We start from the raw sequence: 17478 nt of genomic DNA, 5'->3' as shown, positions 1-17478 counted from the left end.
TTTGTTAAAATATATATGTGTGTGTAGCAGGAATATGAAAATATATATATATATATATATATATATATATATATATATATATATATATATATATATATATATATATATATATATATTGTTCATGAACAGTATTCACTTCTAGTTTAAAATGTTAAAATAAAATTAGTTAATATTTTCTTCTAGCATTTTATAATACTATTAGTGTTAATAAATTAATTCCAAATATTTTCCTACTTACCACAACAACCTCTTAAGTTATATTTTTTAACCTCACATAATTCCTAATATTACACATAAGTTAAAACTACTACTATCTGTAATATTTTTACAGCTATGCTTGTAAAAATCAAATTATTGATTTTTTTTAATAAAAATCATCTACATGTTTAATAGTCTTACCTACAGAAGCATTAGATTGTTAAAAATTTAAAATTTAGAAAAGAGGGTGCTTTATGATGACTGCCCTTAATATATATATATTTTTACTATGCTGATTTGCTCGTAGATGAATTAACAGTTAGATGAATCTACAGTCATTTGTTAAAGTTAATAAATAATCAGAGATTAAAGAAGTCTATAATTTATTTTGTAAATCAATAAATGGTAGGTTTCGTGTTATTTTATTTAGCATATCATCAATCCAATTTTCTCTCATTTATTGATTTAATGACTCATTCATTTCCTCAATCAAAGATTAATCCGTAATCCATTCATTTACCATTGTTTTCTGATTGATTCGGTCATTTGTTCATTGATCCGCAGAATCATATAGTTGTTGATTTAATGAGTCTCTTTATTATAGGAGTACTGATTTTTATTAGAGAAAGTTTGACTAATCAGTCGGATCTTCCTTTGTATTACTAACCATAATGTCATCATTTTATAACCGTCGTTGAACAGCCGACCCAATTTTATGGATTTACGACTTCTAATTTTCAACTCCGTATCCTTGTAATTTTGAACCCAATCCAGAAGACGAGAGAGCTCCTGGATCGAGCATTGGGAGAAATTTGACTTCATGGAGGACTTTTTGATGGAGTTAACCCGCATTTGTGTTACATGGAGAGGAAGACCACGAGAACCTCCCACGGTTAGCCTGATGGCAAGGGGACTCTGACCCATGATCCGTTTATCACTGAGGATATTTCACATCAGCACTGTGATCGGTGTAAGCCGGATGCGGAATTTGTATCGACTGGGATTCGAACCCGGTTCACCTCTTTGGAAGGCGAATGTTCTATCTCCTGAGTCATCGTGGCTCTCGCCATAATGTCATGTCATTTTTCTAGAGGAGTAACTTTTATTTTCTAGAATAATTATTATAATTTTCTTTATTAAAAAATTATAATGAAAATTATTTAAATTATAAAAATTATTTAAAAGAATTATAATTTTTTTTATTATATTCAGGGGCTGTCAAGCGGCACGCATGAAAAGCTGGCTGGCTTCAAATTGTGTCCCCCTTATCTCCCCAATCATTGTCTATTATTTCTGGATTGTTGGCTTTGCTCTCTTTTACTATTGGGTGATTTAACTGTTCTTTACTGCTCATGACCCATGAAATTAATTTATTTCCTAAAAAAATATTTCACAAGTATGTATGCTGGAAATATCAATGTATAAAACGTATTATTCATAATAACATAAAATCCTGAATGAAAATTGGAATTTATAATTAAGTTTTTACCTTGAAATTACCTTATTATGTTAAATTCTTATATGTGTTTAATTTTCAAACCTCATTGATACAGATGATGAGCTTTATAATTTAAAATTAATAATTACAATAGCAATCAGAAGATGATCGTAAGACATTACGTTCGATTTCAATTAATTGTCATGGACGTAAATTGAATCCATGAGAACACTACTTTATCTTAAACTGGACTGGCGAAGATCGTAACCCTACTTTTTCATTTTATTTCACAATCTATCTAATTATAAAAACTCGTCTAGCATTTATATATCTAACATTATTTACGCCACTGACCCATAATGCGGAATATAAAATTGGGATCTGTTTTTGTAACCAGAATTTGTGCCATCCATATCCTTGTTCAAACAAAAGTTCCTCCTTAGTGAATATTTCAATAATCTCCTCCTGTATTATTATAGATTCATCTGTGTTTGGGATCTGAGTCTGTCCTTGCGCAACAGGGTTCAATACCCAGTCGGGAATACCCAGGTGAATAATTTTTTTGATAATCTTCCAGATCTATATGATGAGTCATTAGGTGTTCACTGTAAGCAAGCTAACCTTCATGTCTGTTTTGAATTTCTAAAGATTTAGAACCTGAGAATATTCTCTTCTCAAGTTTAGTTTGTTCAAAAAAAGTTTTGCAAGATACGCAGATATATTACGCTTTTAATTTTGATTAAATTTAATTGATCCCCTTGTAGTTTAAATTAGTTTTGAATTTAGTAGTTTTTTGTGGTTTTTCAATTTTGATAAATAAATCAGCTGCACAGGCTATATTGTTATTAATTTGTGTCGCAAATCATTGTCTTTGCTTTACAAGAATTCCAACACTGAATTAAAGGGAGCTTAAATTCGATCTGACTTCTGAGTGAAGTAGTAAACGATTCTAGTTGTCATCATTTTCCAAACAAAGTTGAGCAAATAATCTCTCACTGAAGACATATTTTTTGATTTTTATTTACTGCTTTATGGCATTAATTATTATCAATTTAAATATTATTTTGTGCTACAAATTAAAGTGGTGACCACCACTTAGGTATTAATTGTCTAATCTCAACTTATAAGAAATTTTTTTTATTCATGTTTGTAATTATTACTTAAATGCAGGTTAAGAAAAATATGCCTTACCATGTGAACAAGATTTTGAGGGAATTTCAGGCAGCGAAAGGAAAATTTTCGGCTTAAAAAAAATCCTATAAATTTTTTTATTCTTATAAAATGTGTCACTTTCATTCAGCTTAACATTTCAACTAACATTGAATCTCAAGCAAAATAATTAACTACAAAATGTTTTTGTAAACAATGGAATGGCTTCACTGATAACACTGAATGTGATCTCAATACTTAGCTATAAGATGGATAATAGGCTGCTGTGATTAACAAAAATAAAGATGCATTATTCTGAAGTATGCAGCACAACTTCTGAGGAATTTTTCTTTTAGGGATTAAGATAACTTAGTCGGTGGTCGCCTACATGCTTGCAACATAACATTTCAGTGTAAGATTGTAAGTGAATTGCTTGTTTTTCACTTTTCTGTATTGATACGAGATATTAAAAATGTATTTTATTTATCTCTACTTCGAATGTACATTGTGTAGTCCGTGGAGATCGAGATTCAGACAGAAAGTAAAGGTTTGTTAACAAAGAACAGACAAATACATACAAATTTAAAAAGAACGCCATCTGGTGGTATTAAAAAGAGACTTTATAGCAATTCTTCAATGGGAAGGACAACAATCTTCCCCTGCTAGAAGGATTTTACTTTTAAATACAAATATCAATATATATATATATAGAAATAATAATTCTCTTAATATAAGTTTCGAATTGAACTTATTTTCTCCAAAGAGAAAATTAACTTCTCAAAAGTTACAGCTTTAATTTTAAAAAATCAGAAATATTATCATTAGTACTGTTATAAACAGTTTCTAATATTTCATCTTCAATCATATCTCACACAAAATGAAATTTAAGATTTACATGCCTGGTTTTGTTAGAAGATTTACCATTATTCAACCAGTCAATAGCAGCTTAGCTATCAGAAAATATAGTAACAGGAGCATTAATAAATTTTTTACAGTTCATTTCTTTTAGCATATTTATTAACCAAGTAAGTTCTTGAGCTGTGTCAGCTGCAGCAAATAATTCAGCTTTACATGTTGATAGTCCAACACATCTTTGTTTTCGACTTTTCCATGTTATAAGAGAATTACCTATCATAATTACGGAACCTGAAAAAGATTTTCCTCCTTCTGCGTTGTCCCAACTTGCATCCGCACCATAATTAAAAAAAATAAAAAAAATTTTTTTTTACTATAAAACATGACTCTATCTTTTGAACAGTTCAAATATTTCAAAACTCTTTCAGCCAAAATATAACGTCTTTTTTCGGGACGTTTATTAAATTGTGATAAATAACTAGTTACAAAAGCAATATCTGGTCGAGTTCTATTTGCTAAATATAAAAGTTCACCGACGATTTCCTGATAATCTAAATCAGGGGTTTCCAACTGACATGAGGTTGGGGGCCACAATTAAAAGCACAAATCAAATGGCGGGCGGCAACTTTGTCAGATTTTTACGAAGTTGTACAAAACAACAGCATTGAATTACAAATTAAAATTAGAAGTAGATTTCTAAAAATATTTAATTGCTATTAATAATATTTTTAAAAATATTAAATAAATAATAAAAATTCGGGCTACAATAACTTTAATGTGCACCTTTATTAAACAATTTATGTGCAACAGATATCTAATTGTTAAGATATAAAGTTTTAAAAAGGTTAGTATTAAAACTTACATTGTAACTCACTTTCATCCAATAATGTCCTAGCCCAGGGGTGGCGAACCTTTATACACCAACGTGCCATTTTTTCTAAAAAAATGTTTAATGAAATCACAGACGTGCCGTCAAATAATTTTGACTTCATGGTTATTGGGAAAATAATAATTCTAAATACTATCAACTCAAAACTCTTTATCTACATTGAAAAGAAAATACATTTTGCAATGTCTCAGTTATACGCGTAATTCTAAAGTAACATCAGTGGGACTTCTGTTATTGCAGATTAAATGACAAATAACTTTTATTAGGTTGTAAGATATTAGTTTAAGCAGGACTGTTGATTTTTTTGTTAGTCATTTATTGTTAGCTTGTTTTTTATGGTTATTAATTGTTTTTTTTTAGCATTAATTGTTAATTTTTTTATTTATAATTGTTTATTATTTTGTTTGTTTTTTGTGAATTTTAATTTAATTGTTACATATGCTTCATAGTGTAATAACATTTGTGTAATAACAATTCATAGTACAATAACAATTGTGATCGGTGGTGTGCCCAAAATATTGTGTCGCATGCCATAAATGGCACTCGTGCCATTGGTTCGCCATCCCTGCCCTAGCCCTTTCTACTAATACTCTTATGGCTCGCTCAACACGTCCATTTGACGAAGGATTATACGGTACTGTTTTTTCATGTATGATCCCGTATTTTTCTAGAAAACTATCAATCTCGTTATTAACAAATTCTAAACAGTTATCCGTTCTGAACCTTTTGATTTTCTTTCTCATTTCATTTTCATACCTTTCTTTGAACATACAAAACATTTCAAATACTTTATTTTTATGCTTCAAAAAATAAGAAATGTACATCCCAGAAAAATCATCCTCAAGAACTAAAAAATATCTTGAATTCCCTAATGAATCACAATTTATTGGGCCTGCTAGGTCCGTATGAATGGACTCTAATATTGAATTACTTTGTGCAATATTAATAGTTGGATGACTATTATGGGTTACTTTACTTATGCCACAAGATTCACTATAGTAAACTTCAAAATCTTTAAAATTTATGCCAAGGACATTTTGCATTTTAACCATGTATTGTGGATTTAAATGACAAAGTATCTTATGTCAAATATTATAAGTATCTAAATTACTTACTTCATTACATTCTAACTCAGAATTATTTACACCATTATAATCAAACAAATTAGGTGAAATGTTATTACACGGTTCCATTAAAATTTCAAAACTATTGCTTACTTTACAGCTTTTAAAACAATGCGATTGTCATTACTTAAAATCAAAATATCATTACCATAATATTCAATTTTATAACCTTTATCAATTAATTTAGATATTAAAATTAAATTGTTTCGTAAATCTGGTACATATATAACATCCTATATACATTGATAGATTTGTTCTGTAATTATCAGCTGGTGTACTAGCTTTTAAAATACCAATAGCAATAGAAATTAAATTTGACTTCTTACATGCTAATTGTATTTTTCCATTAACATGACTTATGTTTTCAAAAAAGTTTAAATCTTTTACTATGCGTGAAGTAGCACCAGAATCCAGAATAAAAATAGTTTTGTTTTTACCTGTAGAACTAGAATTTACGTGATGTTGTTCTAATTCAGCGGTAAGTGAGAAATTTTCACTACAATGTTTATCTTGATTTTCAAATGCACAATAAACGTATTGTTTTTCGTTTTGTTCATGCCTGATTTATAGTTCGAAAATGTTCATTTTTCTTGAGTTGTTGGGTTTTGACTTCCCTCGTTGTTGTTTCGGAAAGCAGTCTTTAGCTCGGTAATTCGTTTTATGGCAGATGAAACATTTCTTCATGCTTCTATTTTCATATTTATGTTTTACATCAAAATCTTCTGTTCTTCTCGGAATATAATTTTTTAATTTTGATACTCTTTTTTCTTCTTCTCTCAGTATTTCTAAAATTCCATCCATTTGTTTTTTAGGATTTATATGATTTTTCAAAACCTCTAACAGTATAAAAAACAAATTCTCTTTCTGAAATTTCCAGTCCCAGTGACGAACATTTCGTTTGAAGTCCACGTGATCTTGCAATATAGTCTGAAACATTTTCATTTTCCTTCATTTCAAGATTTTTTACTTCGTTACTTGCATCGATTTTGCGATATTCGGTTTTATCAGTAAATGTGCTTTGAATTTTTTCCCATAGAATTTTTGCATCGTTGGCGTAAAAATCATGGTAATTACCGTGCCAAACCTGTTTGGTGTGCGTTTATTACCTCGTTTTACGAGGATTTTTTTTTTCTTGCCAACATCGACGATGATAAGTCTAATGCAGGGGAACGTTTTCGATTTTACTTGTGCAGGAAGATAAGTCGATTGTAATAATCGAGAAAGTGAGGCTAGAGCGAATCACTTGCGAAAAATCGTAATAAGTATTGGTCAAAGTTCAATTGTATGACCGCACGGAAAGTGACGCATCGTGGGTTTCTTAATATGATTGGTCAATGAAATGAGGCATTTGTTTATGTTAGCAACTGTACCATTCTATTTCGAGTAAGCCATGTCCGTCAAGTATTGATTTTCTCAATTGACACATTCAATCCTTTCACAAAGACTTCAATTCATTTTCTACATATTTCTCACTTAATACAATAACTGACCCAAAGCCATATACAACATAAACAGAATAATTTTGTATCGAAGTTCACAATACAAAATATTATGCTTACAATAAAATAGATAAATAATAACTCAAGGTTGAGTGACGGAAGTAAACTAGAAAGAATTATATTTCAACAAATTCGATGTGTAATACTACGTTCTATTTTTTTTTTTAAACAAACAAATATAACTTTAATGGGAACAAAAACACATAAATACAAAGAATCCGTCGTCAAGAGGAAAATCCTGTCCAGGCGACAAAGAAAAGTAATACAATAAATTTAAAATAGAAATTTTTAAAAAAAGAAGAAGAAAAAGGGGGGGTATTACAATCATAAATTATTTTGCTCATCATAAGACGTCATATATTGTTGAACACTGCAATAATAGAAAACAAAAAAAGAAAAAAAGCATGAAACTATATAAAAAAAATAACATAACAAAGGCAACATAAGAAATTCATTTGGATTTGCACAAGACTGGTATAAAAAATCAAATGCTTCCTTTAAAGTGAAAAATAGAGATCTAAATCGTCAATGTTCATCACAAATTGAAATAAAGCACACTTAAACGAAGAATATATTTGGATGTTTTGCAACTGAAATGGTAATTTGTTATATAATTTAGGTGCTAAGTAAAACAACTGTTTTCGTGAAATTTCTTTTGTAAAGTCGTGAATCTCATATATTTCAGTTGGTCTCCTTTCAGACACATTAGTTTTTAATTTGCATATTAATTTATTGTTGTGTAAATAGAGTAAAATACGAAAAAATACATTATGGCGAAATGGTAATAGGTTAATTCTTGTATATATATTGGTAGTAGTTATACTTGAATTATTTATATTTAGAGAATTAATAATCTTGAAGCATTTATTCTGAACTGAGAAGTAAATTAGTTTTATATTCACCGCCATATATTATTGCACCATAATTAATTAAAGAATAAAACCAGGAGTAATAGAGTGCTTTCACAAGATTAAAATGAATTTTATTCTTAAGGTGATAAAATTTAACTAAAACAGAACGCAATTTTTTAACTAAATTGTTAATATGTGTTTTCCATTTCAAATTAGAATCGATATATAGTCCTAAATATTTGATATTATTTACAGATTGCAGAATATAGCATTGACAATTTTCATTAGTACTTCTGCAGGAGAGAGAGGGAAATTTTAAATTTAAGTTAAATTCTGATTTTCTTAATCTAAAATAAATATATTTAGTTTTATTTAGATTTAAATTTAAGTCATTTATTGTAAACCATTTTGAAATTACGCGTAAATCAGATTCAATTTGAAAAATTTGTTGATTTAAATCAGTGCAAGAATACAAAATTACGGAATCATCAGCATATGTTATTATCTTACCAAAAAGTTTGAGTTGACAAAAGTCATTGATGAATAGAATAAACAATAAGGGTCCTAGAATAGATCCTTGAGGAACACCACGGTTTGAAAAAATATAATTACTAAAATTACTTCGGATTTTAACTCTATGTTCTCTGTTTGAAAGATATGAAATAAACCAATTTAAAATAATTCCTCTGAAAAAAGCAAATTCTAATTTTTTGATTAATGGATTGTGATTGACATTATCGAAATCTTTTGATGTATCAAGAAATATAGCTACTGTTATCTTATTTTCAGCAATACTATTATGAATAAATTTTGAAAATTCCAAAAGAGCTTTTTCTGTACTTTTGCCTTTAATAAATCCATGTTGATTAACAGAGAAAAAATTTGTATGTTTTAAATAATTGCACATTTTATCAGCTAGAGCTTTTTCAATGATTTTGGAAAAAACAGGTAATATTGAAATTGGTCTATAGTCTGATAAGCAATTTTTATCGCCGGTTTTAAAAATAGGAGTTATGATTGCTCTTTTTAAAGAAGTTGGAAAAATGGATGACTTGATTGAGGTATTGATGAAATTAGTTATAAAATTTATATTATTGAGAGCAAATAGTTTAATTAATTTTACATTAATACCGTCATAGTCAAAGGAGATTTTATTAGAAAGAGAATTTATTAAGTGAAGTACTTCACAATCATTCAATTCTAGGAAAACAAACGAGGTTAAACTTGGTGAAATATATATTTGCAAACTGTTTGAATTTGGGTTTGAGGTACTGTTGGCATTTGTAAATGATTTATTAAATTGATCAGATGATTCATAGTCGTTTAAAATATCATGTAAAGTAGGTGATTTGCTCTGATTACCAATAATACTATTTACAAGATCCCATTTTTGTTTATTTGAATCACAATTTAAAAATTTGGTTTTTAAATATTCTGATTTTGCTGTTTTAATTAAGTTCTTAAGCTCAGAAACTATAGTGTTGTATGCTGTTTTGTAAATAATATCTCATGGATATTTTCTAGTTTTTTTGAATAGTTTTTCCTTTCTTCGAATTAAAATCAAGATATTACTAGTCATCCAGTTATTTTTGGCTTTTTTGTTTGATTTATGCTTATATTTAAAATTATTGAATTTGAAATCAAAACTTCGATATTGTTGATCAAGAGAATCTTGAGGATTGTAATTAAATTTGTAATTTGACAGATAATTATTGAGATTATTATAGTTGATTGAAATTTTATTTTCAGTTTCCTTAATTTTATTTACCTCATCGTAATGAACACTGCAAAAGGTTGGATAGGGATCGCTTATGTCATTTATGAATATTCCGGATTTGACTGAAAATTTATTTGTTTTTACGAAGACATGATCAATGCAAGTTGACGAGGAATTTACTGTACTCTAGTTGGTTTGTCTATGTAATTTTGAAATCCAAATTGGCATAATAAATTAATATACTCATGAGTAATAAAATCATAAGTTAAAATATCAATATTTATATCACCCATCAGTATTATTGCCCTAAAAGGTTGGGTATAGAAAGAATGAAAAAGTTGCAAAAAAATAACAATTTAGAAAAGAGAAAAAAATAAATGGCCGGGTGAAACATAGTTGTACATTCTACGAAGTTTGGCTAACCCAGAAGAATAGCAATTCTTCTTCTTCAAAAAAAAGTTCTAGAAGATACCCAGTATATTTAAAGCACGTACCTTTTTTTATCCATAAAAAGATATCCAGTCCTGGATCGGAGATGAGCTTAGGATGAAACAACAAAACAAAAACTTTTTGGCTGGTGAAAAAAGTTAATCAGTCCAGTTCTTTTTTTGGAAAAAATCACTATTGTTTTTATTGGAGGAAAAAAACAAACTAGACAAATCATTAGGTTGAGGCACTACATCATTTTAGGAATGGCTCAAGCCAAGGATGTGGAACTAGTGATGACTGGAAACAGGAATTCAAACGGACTGTGGGGGATTTCCATCCCTGACGGTAGTTGGTCAGCGGATCATCCTTTAAGAAAACTGGAGATTTTTTTTTTAGGAGAGTTCTTTAGTAAGCATTTAAAACCGATTTATCCGGCAAATTCTTTATGAAGCATTAATCCAATTTGTCAGGAGAATTCTTTATGAAACATTAATCCAATTTGTCAGGAAAATTCTTTATGAAACATTAATCCAATTTGTCAGGAAAATTCTTTATGAAACATTAATCCAATTTGTCAGGAAAATTCTTTATGAAACATTAATCCAATTTGTCAGGAAAAGGAAAATTATTTAGTAAGCAATTCATCAGAGGTAATGAAAAAGGGACAGCATGGCTATCGGTGAGTTATTTCCAGCGAACGAATCCCAACATCAAAAGAAGATGGCGCAGAGAGGCCATCCTTCGAAAAAAAAGCTTCTCCACCTTAGGGAGGTGGGAGCAAAAAATGTTAAAAACTCCGTTAAGCGGAGTGCAGCAACTTATATGACATCAAATTATCGAAAGCTATCCGTCTTTCGCGCTCTTCCTTTTTATAAGATACAAAGACTTAAAATTGAAGTTGTAGTGCATGTCGTGCAAGTTAAAGTTAAATTACCTAAAAATCACGAGTTGAGACGAAAAAATTGATTATGCGTTAAAAGTTACGGTTGAGAAACACAACAAACACGCGGAGATGAAAGAATGCCGACGACCAGTGGAATTCTCAGAAAAAAAAGGGTGGAAACTTTTCGAAGGAAAGGGGCTCTTTTAAGGAGCTGTAAGGAATTTTAGGGGGAGAATGTCCAAAATGCGCTACCGCTTAAGGGGCTAAAGAAAGATGATGAAATAAAAGAATGTATTACAAAATTAAAAGAATTAGTATTATTGATTAAAAAAAAACAGGATATTTATAAATTAGGCTGTGACCTAATGTCACATTATACCCCCCACTGCAGAAAAAATTTTTTTGAAGAAAAATTTTTTTTTTTTTTGTTTTTGCCAAAAAATATTAATCCAAAAAAATTTATAAATGAAATTAAGTTCTAACAGCCTGCAACTCCAGTTCACCACTACTCCACTTACAAATAGTCAGATGTTTACATAACAATCTATATCAAAACTTTTGATAGTAAGAGTCTGAAATGAGAAAAGCTGTGCCTCAAACATAAGACATACAAAAATTAGTAACACATAACAACACATACATATAAGCAGCTTTACATGGCTGCATCTTGATTAGTGAGATGGCCAAACAATGTTAATTGTTTGATAAATGGACGAAAAAAAACACAAAACCATCTTAATTGTTTGCTACATGAAAACAAACATTTTGACAATGAATCGTCAACACATGTACTATAAATTAAACTTGAACAACATATGCCTTGATGCATGTGAATGCCTATAAGTGCAATAACACCCGTCTAAAAAAATTCAGGCTACATGAAGTAGACTGAGAAAATCTTCTCCAAAGAAAATAACATTAAGGAGGTAAAATGGATAGTTGATTATTCAAAAAGAAAATCTCACTTATTAATAGTGGAAAAGCAATTTTTGAGGTAAAGGACATTAACTCAAATTATTCCTTGTAAGAAGAAATTGAAAAAAAAAATTGATTTGTTTGCTGGAATTTATTATGAACAAAAAAAAATTGAGAAATTGCAAACAAACGAAAAAAATCAGGCTACCATTGTAGACTGACAATACTCCGAGCTTAAACGAAAAAAAAACTTTGTACAACATTTTGTACATCAATCCATTACGTGAATTTTGAGAAAAAAATTGAAACCAATCAAACAAGATTGATAAGTATTAATCCGAGTTAAAACGACAAAAAAATTAGTACACATCAAACTGTATACGTGAAACAAATCAAAGTCATTAGTGAGAGCAATAAGTGCATAAAAATTTATTAATTTTAGACTTGAAGAAAAAAAATTAAAAAAATTGCAATTAAACTTACTAGTTGTAACAGGAAAAGCCTAGGCAAAACATTAAACTTAACAAAAACTGCAAGGAATTTTAACACTTAAAAAAACAACAAATTGACTCACAGAACTTTGACCAAAAACAAAACTGCTAAAACAAAACAAAAACACAAGGCCTTGACACATTGCTTACAAAAAGCATTACCTAACAAAAATTGCTGAACAATATACAATTAACAAACTCAGCTTCAACAATTTTGTATAAAACAACATACACAAAACAATAAAAATCATAACAACCGTTGTGACACCTTGAGATGTACAATGAGGTGTACTTTTATACATCATTATGCAAAGAGAATTCTCACTCTGCAAAAAAATCCAAAAAAAATTTTGTATGTAATAATAGTGACTTATGACATACTAGAAAAGGAAAAAAAAAATACTGTACAGAACTACAGGGTCGAAAAACAAAAAAAATTGGCATTCGAAAATCAGACGTCATTAATTAATTACAATTATGTGTTTACGTAATTTAAAAAAATACAAATATTAACATGAAATATTTGTTAAAAAAATTGCAATCAGTTAGACATGAACAACCACAAACACGAACCCATACTTATAAAGTTTGTAGAGTCGCAACAAGGAGGGCACTGCTCATCATCCACCATAAGAAACCATATCACAATTTGAATACCTCATTCAATTAAAAATTAGAACTATTGACAAAATTAGTTACAAGAACTGTATATCAAAAAAATTTAACCAAAAAATCACTGGTATTGCCTGACAAGTACAACAGGATCCCGATGTTCCGCGGATATGACGGCCAGCATCATATACACCGATACCCAAATAACACCCATCACACATATCAATGTTACATTCAAACAAATTTATTTAGAAAAAAAATTATTTACTTCTTAAATTGTAAGGACAAGCCTTAGGGAGAGTGATATCCTTATCAATTACACTAGGGGAGGTATCCAAAGAGGGATGAAAAAGCAAATTTTGCCTCCTATGAGGACATAGACGTAAACGGTCTATATGAACAGTTAGTTTAGGTGCTTTTGTATTGTCCAAAAGTTGGATTACATAATCCACATCATTAAATTTTGACAAAATAGTAAACGGACCATCAAATTTAGGTTTAAACACATTAGTATGTTTTAAATAGACAATATCACCAATATTTAGTGATCTTAATTTTGCTTTCGCACCTTGTCTCGAATTTTGTTTGACTTGTGCTCGTTCAGAATTATGGTAAGCATTTTCATATGCAATATTGAGCTCATTTAAGGTCTCCAATAAATAGTGAGATTTATCCAAATGTATTGGTTCAACACTAGTTTCAAAACAATCAAAAATTAAGGCCAAATTACGACCAAAATGAAGTAAGTTAGGGGTGAATTTGGTTGAAGAGTGAATTGAACCATTGTATATATTTTGGTGAATTAATAAGCTGGTTGCAAATGACACACCTTTCTCATGTAAAGTTAAAACAGAAGACTTAATAGCTTGATTAATGCGTTCACTCATTCCATTACTTTGAGGATGAGCAGCACTGCTATGGGCTAATTTTATGCCTAACTTTTTATTGATTAATTCAAAAACCTCAGCTTTAAACTGAGTGCCTAGATCTGTTAATAGGTATAGCATTCTACCATAATGAGTTATATAATTCATTAAATGTTTAGAAACAGTCTCAGTGGTTAAATTGACTAGTTGGTTTAAAATTAAATGTCTAGAAAAATGATCTATGAAAGTTAAAATATATCCACAATTCTTAATGGGTCCTACAATGTCCATTGAGACAAATTGTCCAGGCCTCTGAGGTAGCCACATTGATTTTAAAGGAGCAGGCTTGCTCGCAGACTGTTTATGTTTAATACATAATTCACAAGACTTAACATAATTACAGGTATCACTGTAACAATTTTTCCAAAAATATCTTTTAGACACAAGCTCATACGTCTTTTGAATACCAGAATGGGAAACATGACAAATATTTAACACTTTAGATTTTAATGAATTTGGAACTACAATTCTGTGCTTATGAGGAAAAACCTCAGTGGCATACATTAATATACCATCATTTAAAAAGAAATGTTCAGTCTTAGATTGATTAATTAACGTGGGATTGTTTAAAAGAGAAATAATTTCCTGAATATTTTGATCTTTACATTGTTCAGATTTAAATGTGTCTAAAGAAATTTCAAGAGGGGAGTCATTATTAGTTAAAGCATGAATTACATGATCTTCATTTATATCAGTGAAAGGTAAAATTAGTTCAGAATCATTACTATTTAAAGCAGGTTGACAAAAATTAGGATCAGGAGAACGACTAAACCAGTCGGCTAACACATTCTCATGACCAGGTATATGTATAAACTCAAAAGTATATTCACTTAAAGCAAGCAACCAACGTGTGATAATATCAGCAGGTGATGTAACCTTGCGATAATGTTTTAGGGGTTTACTATCACTCAGAATTGTAAAATTTCTATTATAGAGGTAAGATTTAAATGCTGTAACACCCTTAAAAATTGCATAAAGCTCCAATTTGATGGCGGGATAGTTTTTCTCAGACTTGGACAGAGCCTTACTAAAAAAAGAGACAGGGCGAAGAGATCCTTCATGCTCCTGCATCAAAACTGCTGAAATGCCTAATTTGCTCGCATCAGTATTTAGGAAAAACGGTTTACTAAAATCGGGTAACTGAACAAAAGGTTTCGAAAAAAATGCATTCTGTAATGCATCAAATGCCCGCTGTTGTTCGTCATTCCATTTAAATTTAGATTGTTTTGTAGCAACTTTAGTCAACACAGCAATTAATTGGGCGAAATTTGGAATTAAATGGCGATAAAAGCCACACACACCTATAAACTTCTTAACCTGTTTGGCATTACGAGGGGTAGCAAATGAAGTAATTTTAGCTATATTGGATGAAGTAGGGGTTATACACTTATGGGAAATTACAAAACCGAGATATTCAACAGAATCTTTAAAGAAAGAACATTTATTAGGAGCTAAAGTTAAGTTATATTTAGTTAAAATTTTGAGTAATGCTGATATTCTATTAGTCATTTCCTCAAAGGAATTTGCTCCGATTAGGAAATCGTCTTGATAAGCATGTATACCTTTAATACCCTCAGTATTTAATTCCTCAATAATTAGGTCTACTAAAGCCTGGAAAGTACTCGCTGCCGTTTTGAGGCCAAAAACGAGTCGTCTATTAGCGAAGGATCCAAAAGGAGTAGTGAAAGTTAGTATGTCCTGTAGGTGTTCAGGAAGCATAACCTGCCTATAGGCTTCACGAATATCACACTTTGTGAAAAATTTATATGAAGAAATTTCATTAATTATCGTGCTTATTTTAGGCAAAGGGTAAGTGGAGCTTTCTACCACTGCATTAAGTAATCTTAAGTCCAAAGCTAAACGATACTTAGGTTTTCCCTGACTATTTTCTGAGTTTTTCTTTTTGACTAAGACTAGTGGAGCAGCCCAATGGCTAACATGCCTATGAATAATCCCGGCTTCCACTAATTCATCTAATTCTTGTTTAATGTCATCCCTTAAAGCATATGGAATTTCAAATGGTAAGGTTTTTATAGCATTGTCATTTTTCAATGTTAAAGAGGGAACTACACGATCAGTACATCCTAAAGTTTTTATGGTTTTAGAAAATGCAGCAAAATTTTCCAATAAAATGTTCTGAAGAATTAATTTTTGATCAGTGTCTAAATGTGCTAAATCAAAATCAGTAGATTTTAGTTCGTCTTTTCTTAAATTTAAAATATCCTGAGAAGCAGTAATTAAATTACACTGTTCTAGATGAGTACAATCATTTAAATCTACATTATTACCATCATTACTATTTTGGACAACAAAATTACAAATAATATAACCTATATTCAAGCCTTTATTTAAATGAACAGTGTTATCAGAATTATTTTGGATTATTGTATTAAACACATTATTGTCAACAACATTAATAGAAGGATGAATATTAATTTTTGAATTATAAGTAGGTGTGAAATACACTTCTTTATTTGTTTGATTATCAAAAGAATTAATTCTTAAATGGGCAATGGCAGTCTCGCCTGGCTCAATTGTGAGTTTATTTTTTAAAACTACATCAATCTGTTCATTATTGGTATGATTAGAAGCTAACTTATCAAAATTATTTAAAGGAATACAAAAATTACTAAATTGCACCAACTCGTCTTGGAATTTAATAAGAACATTATGTGTTCTTAGAAAATCAAAACCTAGAATTCCCTGAAAAGTATCACTCTTAATATCTGCAATAAAAAATTGATGTCGAAAAAAATTATTATGGATTTTAAAGGAAATTTCAGCACACGCCGAAAATTGAAGCTGAGAATTAACTGTTCTTATTTGGACTTTTCTTGATAAGAATTTTACTTTATTATGAGCCCTAATTGCATTGAAAGTATCTAATGTCAATAATGAGACTGACGACCCACTATCGAGTAGAAAATTTACATTAACATTTTTAAAGTTAGAAGCAATTGTAGGAAGATTAATTTCATGTGAAACAATATTTATGTGTTCAGTATTTTCCTTATAGTTACAGTTAGTCAAAAACTCCCTAATAGTAACATTTGAATTATGCATCGATTTTGACATAAACTCATTTATATCAAAGATTTTGGATGGTTTGGTGGATGAGAAGACAGGGCCATCCCCTACTGCCTCCTGCGAGAGTTTAAAGGATTGTTACCTCTATAATTAGTATTATTATTAACCCTCGGTCTAAATTGTTCATTTTGACTAGGAATCGGTGGTGGTGGATACTGCGGTGCAGTGAACCTGGGAGAAACCATGGGGAACTGTGGCGGAAAAGAATGCATCGCCAATGGCCCGAATGAATTTTGTCTTAAATGTCTGAGATACGTTCGACACACACTCATGATATGCCCAGACCTATTACAGAAAGCACAGTTAAGGTTTGGAGTTGGTCGAGGTTGTTCATGTCCAACCCGATCCTGGTTCTGTACAGGGTGAAGTAAAAGGGGACATAATTTAGTGCTGTGGGGTTTCGAACATATATTAC

At 30.0% G+C, this 17478-nt stretch overlaps 1 protein-coding gene across 2 annotated transcripts in view; it reads left to right on the top strand.

Annotated features, from left to right (window-relative positions):
* LOC107444240 (uncharacterized) overlaps positions 1–17478 on the top strand; it is a 34453-nt gene that overhangs the window by 868 nt on the left and 16107 nt on the right. The window contains exon 1 of one of the 2 annotated variants that reach the window (XM_087161478.1): positions 2120–2185. The exons of the other annotated variant lie outside the window; for it this stretch is intronic. The gene's annotated coding sequence lies outside the window, so the exon portion shown is untranslated. Of the gene's footprint in view, positions 1–2119; positions 2186–17478 lie in introns of those variants that run through there. 2 annotated transcript variants of the gene reach the window in all.

Source organism: Parasteatoda tepidariorum, chromosome 4 (assembly GCF_982258835.1).
Source record: "Parasteatoda tepidariorum strain Cologne lab strain chromosome 4, Ptep-v5.0, whole genome shotgun sequence".
Classification (NCBI taxonomy): Eukaryota; Metazoa; Arthropoda; class Arachnida; order Araneae; family Theridiidae; genus Parasteatoda; species Parasteatoda tepidariorum.
Note: the sequence above shows the minus strand (reverse complement) of the source record. Positions and strands in the feature narration are given on the sequence as shown.